General features: G+C 49.7%; 1 protein-coding gene across 2 annotated transcripts in view; it reads left to right on the top strand.

Annotated features, from left to right (window-relative positions):
* Nucleotides 1-1,471: 1,471 nt before the first annotated feature.
* The window catches only part of PCMTD1 (protein-L-isoaspartate (D-aspartate) O-methyltransferase domain containing 1), a 63,412-nt gene continuing 54,698 nt past the window's right edge, over nucleotides 1,472-10,185 (top strand). For both annotated transcript variants that reach the window (XM_069731330.1, XM_069731329.1), the window contains exon 1: nucleotides 1,472-1,610. The gene's annotated coding sequence lies outside the window, so the exon portion shown is untranslated. The remainder of the gene's footprint in view (nucleotides 1,611-10,185) is intronic.

Raw genomic sequence — 10,185 nt, 5'->3', positions numbered from 1 at the left:
CGATTTTCCCAATGCATTAAATAGCGGGAAAACGCGAAAAATCCGCAAACTTAATGAACATGCTGCTTTTTTTTTTAGAAAATACCATGTGCACAAAAATTGTGAAATGCATTCTAAATGATAGGGTGCATATGTATGCGTTTTTATCGCGAAAAAACGCGAAAGAAAAATCAGATGAAGAATAGCTTTGTGTGTGTGTGTGTATATCTATATAAAGTAACTTTCACTAATGTCCTACCTATAAATTTACCCGACACTATTTTCTTTGCAAAAGAAAAACGGATGTCACCAACACTGCGACGTACGCTCCCCTGATGCACTCACTATAAATTTACAATGCAGCGCATAGGCCATAAATAGTGGCACTGTATATACACTTCTCTTTGCGGGAACTCAGCTCTGGCAGAGCACAATATATACGACACGTCGGAAAGGGGTTAAGGGGAACGGGTAAATGTTTGCAGTGGCCTAGTCAAATTCCAGACCTTAATCCCATTGAGTATTTGTGGTCAGACCTGAAGATTGCTGTTCACTAAAGGAAACCATCTAACTTGAAGGAGCTGGAGCAGTTTTGCCTCGAGCAATAGGTAAAATCCCAGTGGCAAGATGTGTAAAGCTCATAGAGACGGATCTAAAGTGACTTGCAGCTGTAATCGCAGAGAGAGGCTCTACAAAGTACCGACTTTAGGGGCGAAGCGTTATGCACACTGTAGCTTTCAATTATTTTGTCCTATTTGCTTTTTAATAAAAAGAAAACCAAATGTTCAGAGTTGTAGGCATGTTCCTTCCTTGCATGAACCGATGCAAACCCTCATTAAAAAAAACAACGGAAATGTCAGGTTGTGAGGTAGCAAACCGTGAACGATGCCAAGGGGGTGAACTCTTCTGAAAACCACCATGGCCAGCACACCGACCAATACAGGTCAGCGCGTCACAAACGTTCGGACACAGGAACCCATGGCCTGTGTGAAATAAATACACAGTGCTGCAGGCTCCCCCAACTCTCAGCAGCTTCCAGGAGCCGCGGACACTAGCCGACCTCCGTGTGACGTAATGGGACGCTCCGTGACGCGCGGGCTTGTGTGTGTGTGCACCCGACAGCAGCCATGACGGGTAATAGCACTCTGCTCCGGAGACACAAAGGGGAGCCGTGTCGCAGAGCAGGGGGCGGAGGTGACAGACCGGCAGCGGACGCTCGGAGCGCTGCCAGCACGAGCCCCGCACAGGCGCACAGTACCTACCCCGCCTCACACTCCGGCGGAGGGCACTAAACAGCACAGTGTAGCCGCTAATTACATAAGCAGTCCCCGCCCCTGTCTGTGACGTCACCACCTTCGGCCTGGAATAGTCGCGCAGTGATTGGCGCTCGCTGTAGCCGGTCACGTTGCTACACTGTTTACATCCTCTCAGCTGTTCACCCCCTAAAAGCTTCCCAGAGTGCACCGCGCACATCAAAACATACCGAGTCCGGGCACTCGGGCCTGTGTGTGCGCCGCAGCCCCGTGCCCGCCGCCCGCACCGCTGCCCTCACAGTCACCAGCCCGCCGCTCCCGGGCCGCAGACGGAGCCTGCACGCCGCGGTGTACGAGCACGCCGGCTGGCCGCTCATGGTGAGTTGTGTGGAGTTGGGGAGATGTCGGTGTTACTCCTCCCTCCTGCAGCTTGTGGCGCAGTTAGCGGCTTCTCCCCCGTTCGCCGTATGACGGCATTGTGTGTGCGGGCAGCCGGCGCACAGAGATCGCGGTGCTGGCGCACAGCTGTCAGGTGAAGCTGCTGATGGCGGCGGCGAAGAAAACTTTCCTCCTATTGTTGTGCAGTGGCCTTGTGCGCGGAGCACGCGCTGCTGGTGACGTCATAGCATTTACTTGGTGGTGTGACGTAATGTGTTATACGGGGCATAAGGCAGATGACGTGATCGTGTGTAGCTGGTGCCGTGGGGGAAGGGGATGTGCAGGCACGGCCATGGCAGCCAGGCGGGTCCCTTCTCTCATGCCCTTAGCAACTGCAACATGTAAGCTGGCAGCTGATTGGTTGTTGGTCGAAGAGGATTAGATAAACATGGCTGCCGCCCATGGGAGAGGGCGCCGCTCCTGTCCAGCCCGCGGGAGAGGGCGCCACTCCTGTCCTGCCTGCGGGAGAGGGCGCCCCTCCAGTCCGGCCCACGGGAGAGGGCGCCCCTCCAGTCCTGCCCACGGGAGAGGGCGCCCCTCCAGTCCTGCCCACGGGAGAGGGCGCCACTCCAGTCCTGCCCACGGGAGAGGGCGCCACTCCAGTCCTGCCCACGGGAGAGGGCGCCCCTCCAGTCCTGCCCACGGGAGAGGGCGCCCCTCCAGTCCTGCCCACGGGAGAGGGCGCCCCTCCAGTCCTGCCCACGGGAGAGGGCGCCCCTCCAGTCCTGCCCACGGGAGAGGGCGCCCCTCCAGTCCGGCCCACGGGAGAGGGCGCCACTCCAGTCCGGCCCACGGGAGAGGGCGCCCCTCCAGTCCTGCCCACGGGAGAGGGCGCCCCTCCAGTCCTGCCCACGGGAGAGGGCGCCCCTCCAGTCCTGCCCACGGGAGAGGGCGCCACTCCTGTCCGGCCCACGGGAGAGGGCGCCACTCCTGTTCATGGGTCATGTCTGGTATTGCAGCTCAGCAGTACTGATGCACATAGGGTAGAGGGGCAATGACACTGTACAGGTGTGGAGCAATTTTGGAAGAAAGCAGCCATGTGTTTCTAATCTCATCCATCCGTGGTAGCTATAATGCAGCATGACAACTTATAAAGTGTGTAACAATGTCGGCCATCGTGTAGTGGACAGAAACACTGCCTGGGGCCCCATTACATCAGCAAGGATCCGTAAGGTATTAAATGGAAACAGATACTGTCCACCTGTGATGCAGTGGAGTGAGGAAAGCAATAAACCTGTCAAATTCTAGTCCGGCCACAAATTTTGAATTCTGTGAAAGGCGAAAACTTGATGGACCCCATTGTACTGATCTGAACCTATGGTGGGGTGGAACAAGTGAAGTGTAGGAACCAGGTTTGGCCACAAAATCCACGTGTGCTACAGGCAGATTTGTGTCAGTTTTTTTGTCAGTTGACTTAGTGACGCAGGGCTGTCGTGGGGCGAGGAACAGTGACACCGAGCTGTTATGGGACGAGGAGCGGTGATGCTGGGCTATTGGGGGACGAGGGGCAGTGATACCGAAGGGTGGTGATGTTGGGCTGTTGTGGAACGAGGGCTGGTGACACCAGGAAATTCCACTGCACTCATAAGGTGTTTTCTGAGCTCCAGTCAAATAACTTTTCATTTCACTAGGCGAAGAGGGGCACTGAGGCCGGGCTTGTCGCGGGACTAGGGGCGCTGACCCCAAGCTTTTCGTGGGACTAGGGGCGCTGAGGCCGGGCTTGTCGTGGGACTAGGGGCGCTGACCCCAGGCTTGTCGCGGAACTAGGGGCGCTGAGGCCGGGCTTGTCGCGGGACTAGGGGCGCTGAGGCCGGGCTTGTCGCGGGACTAGGGGCGCTGAGGCCGGGCTTGTCGCGGGACTAGGGGCGCTGAGGCCGGGCTTGTCGCGGGACTAGGGGCGCTGAGGCCGGGCTTGTCGCGGGACTAGGGGCGCTGAGGCCAGGCTTGTCGCGGGACTAGGGGCGCTGAGGCCGGGCTTGTCGCTGGACTAGGGGCGCTGAGGCCGGGCTTGTCGCGGGACTAGGGGCGCTGAGGCCGGGCTTGTCGCGGGACTAGGGGCGCTGAGGCCGGGCTTGTCGCGGGACTAGGGGCGCTGAGGCCGGGCTTGTCGCGGGACTAGGGGCGCTGACCCCAAGCTTGTCGCGGGACTAGGGGCGCTGAGGCCGGGCTTGTCGCGGGACTAGGGGCGCTGAGGCCGGGCTTGTCGCGGGACTAGGGGCGCTGAGGCCGGGCTTGTCGCGGGACTAGGGGCGCTGAGGCCGGGCTTGTCGCGGGACTAGGGGCGCTGAGGCCGGGCTTGTCGCGGGACTAGGGGCGCTGAGGCCGGGCTTGTCGCGGGACTAGGGGCGCTGAGGCCGGGCTTGTCGCGGGACTAGGGGCGCTGAGGCCGGGCTTGTCGCGGGACTAGGGGCGCTGAGGCCGGGCTTGTCGCGGGACTAGGGGCGCTGACCCATGGCTTTTCGCGGGACTAGGGCCGCTGAGGCCGGGCTTGCCGAGGGGCGCTGAGGCCGGGAAATTTCACAGACTCATAATTTACTGTTTTGTGGACCCTGCAGTCACTGTGTCATGGTTTCCCTTTATTCTCAGCACAAGTTGGCGCTCTCATTACCACAATTATGCGATTCTCACAGTTGTGGTCATGTGCTGATTAGATTACTCTGTGTTTCTGTCAAAAGTACATTGAAAAAAGCGGATGAGAATCTAGTCGTCACGTTACACCAGCTGTGAGAATCACATAATTGCAGGATTGTTACCAACAACGCGCCCTGGAAATTAAAGAAGTTGTGATGGCATTTATCGCAGTCTGCCAGGATTTGGCTATCCTCAGTGACGTAGAATGACTGCAGAAATCTGTCTCCAGCCAGAAAACACCTTTTCCACTTTAGCAATGTGTTATTTTCAGTGTGACATAATAGTGCTCTGGAGTCTGATAAACACAGGTCATTGTCCGTTTCACGTTCCTCCGACTGTATGTCAAGGCCTTGTCTGATATGACGCGCTGTGTGCTCATTGGCACAATATAGAGCGGGGTCGTTGTGTAATATTCCGATATAAGGAGAACAATAGACCTGCACTTATGTGTCCACTGTATTCAGGAGCACAACAGTAAGACAGGACTGCGCTCTGGACACTGGGGATTTATAGCCATGAAACTACTGTATTGGTGATATTGGAATATTAACCCCTTCTAGTCAGTCACTTTTGACTAGCCATTTTTTTTTTATCTTCACCTTTTGTCATCCTCCAGGAGCCATAACTCTGTTATTTTGTCAGCGACTTGGTCATGGGGCTTGTTTGTTTTTCGTGATGAGTTGTATTTGGCCGTGGGATCGTTTTGGGATACATATAACTTATTACAAACCTTTATTACGGTAACTCTTTATCAGGAAGGATGTTAACAAAATAGCAATTTTTGCAATTCAGATTTTACACTATTCACTGCGGCACAAAGTATTAATATTATTCTGTAGGTTAGTAGAACTATGGTGATGCAAAATGTATGTAGTCTTTTATAATACACTGATAAAAGGGCCCTTTTTTTTTTTTTGCCAAATTGTAATAGCCCTATTTTTTTTTTTTTTTTTTTGTGGTACATGCAACTTTTCCTTGGTACCATTTGATAAAACATTTATGATTGTTTTGAATTGCAGATGATTGTAACCCAGGCTTTTATTGGAGTTGTGACAATCACAACTCCATTAGGTGAGCAATATCTCCTCCCCTACCCCCATCTTTTTTTTTTTTATTTTATTTTTTTTTAGGCTGATGTAGAGTTGGGTTCATAATATTTGGACAGTGACTAAAATTTCGGCATTTCAGCTGTTTACGAAAACATATTCATTATATTGCTATCTTAATATATACTTACATTGTAATGTCTTCACATCCTGTTTTGTCCAGATGTGTTCCGAATCCCAGAATTCCAAGCGGCGGAAGTTCACCGACCTCCATATTGGGACACCCAAGTGATGGGTGTCTCAATATGGAAACTGCTGGTGGTACCAGTCCCTTACGCGGCACCACCAGCGGAACACCGTCGCAAAACACACACACACACACACACACACACACACACACACACACACACACACACACACACACACACACACACACACACACACACACTACACCGTATGCAGCCTCTTGCGCGGTACCACCAGCGGAACACCGTCGCGAACACGCCGCCACCATCAGCCAAATGATTCACTGACTGCCACCATCTTCTGTGTAGAGAAGAATAATAAGTTTTGGAAGTGATGATATGGCCTCTACAGAGCCCTGAATTCAACATCATCGACTTTGTCTTGGATTGCATGAAGAATCTGGAGGATTTGCTCTAGCGTACATTTACGGAAGATCTGTATTTAATTCTGCAAGATGTTTTGTACAAGCACTCTGTCAGGTTTATTCAAAAACTGAGTGCAAGTGTACCTAGGATTAATGCTCTTTTGAATGCAAAGGTCAGTCACAGCACATATAGATATAATTTGTTTTAAATTACCGTAAATCAATATCAAATTTTAATATTCTCAATTTCTTTTTTGTTCATTCTGTATTTTGTTAATTGATAAAAATAAACTTTTAATACTGATAACTTTTTAAAGCATTGTTACTGTGCAGCATTTTTTCCACATCTGCCTAAAACTTACATAGACATATATATATATTTACATTTACAGCACCAGGAAATAACAGGCCTTACATAATGCATTGAAAAGTCCCCGTTTTAAAGCTGAGTCTACAAAGGTAACTCGCCCAAAGTTCACTTCCTGCCACTGCTAGTTCACAGTATAATGCAGGTAAATGAAATCACTAAATATCCAACTGGGCACAACTTTTTACAACTTGCTTGTTACATAATGCGAGCGGTACCCTAGGGGTGTTGATGTGACCTCATTCACTTGCATGACCTTGCGATTTGTGTTGCGGCCAATGTTGCCGTGTAGCCCCAGCTTATTAGTCTGCATTCAGCTGTTCGTTTTGTGATGTAGCACAACTGCAATCTATTGTGTAACTGATTCGCGGTCAGCATATTTTAAGCTTTTAGGACCAGACCAGTGTAGCTGTGTTTATTATGCGTTTATTATTACTTTAGAAAGTTTTTATTTGCTGTGCTATTGATGTGACTTATTATTATTATTTTTTTTGCAGAACTTTTTGTTTTTTTCTCAAGCCAGTCTTGATGAGGGGGTGGGAGGGAGTATGAGGCGCATGACACATTTAAAGGCACTGCCACCACTTGCCACAAATTTGAAGAGAGGTGGCTGCTTTCTCCATTTGCAATTTATTTATTTATTTTTTAACCATTTGACTTTTTATTTATTTTTCTGTGCAAAATTAATCAAAATTGCGTAAATGCCCTGTACTTTTGCCTCTAACCTGCTTTGTGACTTTATGGTTCAAAAAGTCACACCATTCTCTGAAATGTTGAGAAATTTGTGAAAAAGTCCCAAATGATGAATTGGACGAAAAGATCTAGAAAGTAAACTTGGCTTCCATTGAGAACTTTGGAAAAAAACATGCATGTTCTTGACTGCTCCCATCCACAACATTAATATATCCTAGAGTTTTCTTTCTAAAGGAGCTGCACTTTTAATATCCATCCATGTAGTTCTATAAATAAATCATTTGGTTGAAAGGTGCTGAGAACTGTAGATGTACTGGGGACAGCCTAGTATTCACACCTTTCTGGAAAATTTCCATTACGTTTGCTGCATTATTTTTAACTAGCCATTGAACCCATTCTACGCCCAGGTGGCGAGCATTTATATTGGTATATGGTCTCCATCCTGGTATATGGTCTCCATCCTGGTATGTGCTGCTTCCATCCTGCCCCCTAATCTTGTCATGTGCTGCTACCAGCTTGCCCCCCATCCTGTCATATGCTGCTCCCTTTCTGTCATGTGCAGCCCAGATCCTGCGCCCTCATCCTGTTTTCGGCTCCTCCCTCTTGTCATGTGCTACTCTATTCCTGTGCCCTCATCCTTTCATGTGCTCCCTTCCTGCGCACCAATCCTGTCATGTGCTCCCATCCTGTCATGTCGTGCTCCCATCCTGCGCCCTATCCTGTCATGTGGTGCTCCCATCCCACACCTCCATGCTGTCATGTCCTCCCATCCTGCGCCCCCATTCTGGTATGTGCTGCCCCCATCCTGCGCTCCCATTCTGTCATGTGCAGTAAAAAGTCACTGGCTTGCTGCGCTGATGTATTTTCTATATATTTTCAGCAGAAAGTGGCTCTATTGCTTCGCTGTGGTATTTTATATATTCAGTATATTAAAATGGCGCCGGAAAGCACGGGCTGCGCAGGCGCCGATTCCGGGACCACAACCCTCCTGGGCCACAATCCACATCTCCGGATGCGTACCTTACAAAATGGTGCCTGAAGTGCGCTGTACGCATGCGCCATTTCTGACGGAGGATGCATGTCCCGACTTCCAGCCCGAAGAAACCCTGCGGCAATACCAGATAGGTACCGTATATACTCGAGTATAAGACGACCCGATTATAAGCCGAGACCCCTAATTTTGCCACAAAAAACTGGAAAAGCTTATTGACTCGAGAATAAACCAAGAGTGGGAAGTGCAGCCGCTACTGGTAAATTTCAAAAATAAAAATAGATACCAATAAAAGTAAAATTCACTGAGACATCAGTAGGTTAAATGTTTTTGAATATCAATATTGAATCAGGAGCCCCATAAGATGCTCCATACAAAATACGCCCCATATAATGCTGCACAAAGGCTAATAATGGCTCCATAAGATGCTCCATAGCATAATTTGCCCCGTATGCTGCTCCATAAAGGTTGATGGCCCCATAAGATTCTCCATAGCATATTATGTATCTACTATATAATTGTCTAAGGGTCACTTCCTTCTGTCTGTCTGTCACGGATATTCATTGGTCGCAGCCTCTGTCTGTCATGGAAATGTCATGGAAATGCAAGTCGCTGATTGGTCTCGCCAGCTGCCTGTCATGGCTGCCACGACCAATCAGCGACGGCCACAGTCCGATTAGTCCCTCCCTACTCCCCTGCAGTCAGTGCCCGGCGCCCGCTCCATACTCCCCGCAGTTAGCGTCCGCTCCATACTCCCCTCCAGTGAACGCTCACACAGGGTTAATGCCAGCGGTAACGGACCGCGTTATGCCGTGGGTAACTCGTTACAGCCGCTATTAACCCTGTGACCAAGTTTTTACTATTGATGCTGCCTAAGCCAGCCAGCCAGCCAGCTTCCGATCCCAGAGATGCATTGCAAAATTGCCCAGAAGACTTAGCGGTCTTGCGAGACCGCTAAGTGATCTGGGTAATTTCGCAATGCATCCTGGGAACGAAAGATGGCGGCAGCCGCGCGCGCATCGCCAGAGGTTCGCTGGATCCCGCAGGCGGGTGAGTATATAACTATTTTTTTTATTTTTACAATTTTTTTTTAACAGGGATATGGTGCCCACACTGCTAAATACTACGTGGGCTGTTTTAGATATCGCGTGGCTGCTATATACTACCTGGTCAGTGTTAGATACTATGTGGGCTGTGTTCTATACTGCGTGGGCTGCGTTATATACTATATGGCTGCTATATACTACATGGGCAGTGTTATATACTACGTGGCTGTGTTCTATACTGCGTGCTATATACTATGTGGCCACTGTTAGATACTATGTGGGCTGTGCTATATATTACGTGGCCATTGTTACATACTACGTGGGCTGTTATATACTGCGTGGCTGCTATATACTGCATGGCTGCTGTATACTGTGTGGGCTGTGTTATATACTACGTGGGCTGTGTTTACTGCGTGGCCTATATTAACGCATCGGGTATTCTACAATATGTATGTATGTATATAGCAGCCACATGGTATATACCACAGGCCATGTAGTACTCCTATATACTACGTGGCCTGTGCTATATACTATGTGGCTGCTATATACATACATACATATTCTAGAATACCCGATGCGTTAGAATCGGGCCACCATCTAGTGCCCCATATAATGTTCAATAAAAGTTGATGGCCCCATAAGATGCTCCATAGCATAGTATGCCCCGTATGCTATTCCATAAAGGTTGATGGCCCCATGAGATGCTCCATAGCATAGTATGCCCCGTATGCTGCTGCAATAAAAAAAAATGACATATTCGCCTCTCACCGCTGGGGGAGGGGTGCCGGGGGTCTGAGCAGGAGGGGACATCGGCACGCTATGGGGGTCAGGTGCCGGTGTCGCCACTGGCTCAGGCCCCCGGCACTTGCAATATTCACCTGTCCCAGTTCCTCCACTGCGCACCGCTGTGTCTTTCGGGTCCTCTCGCTGTGACATGGTACCGCTTATTAAAGTATTGAATATGCGTCCATATTCATTACTTTAATGATGGAAACAGGAACACATGGGCTACTTGCACAGTGAACAAGTCTGTATGATCATGTTCACACACCACCAAGAAACCTGAAGACACAAAAGAGAATAGTAAAACCAAAAACACTCAGTTTGAAAAAATGTTGCAGTAATCCGCAA

Source organism: Ranitomeya imitator, chromosome 6 (assembly GCF_032444005.1).
Source record: "Ranitomeya imitator isolate aRanImi1 chromosome 6, aRanImi1.pri, whole genome shotgun sequence".
Lineage (NCBI taxonomy): Eukaryota > Metazoa > Chordata > Amphibia > Anura > Dendrobatidae > Ranitomeya > Ranitomeya imitator.
The sequence above is the reverse complement of the archived record's forward strand: the minus strand, read 5'-3'. Positions and strand labels throughout refer to the sequence as shown.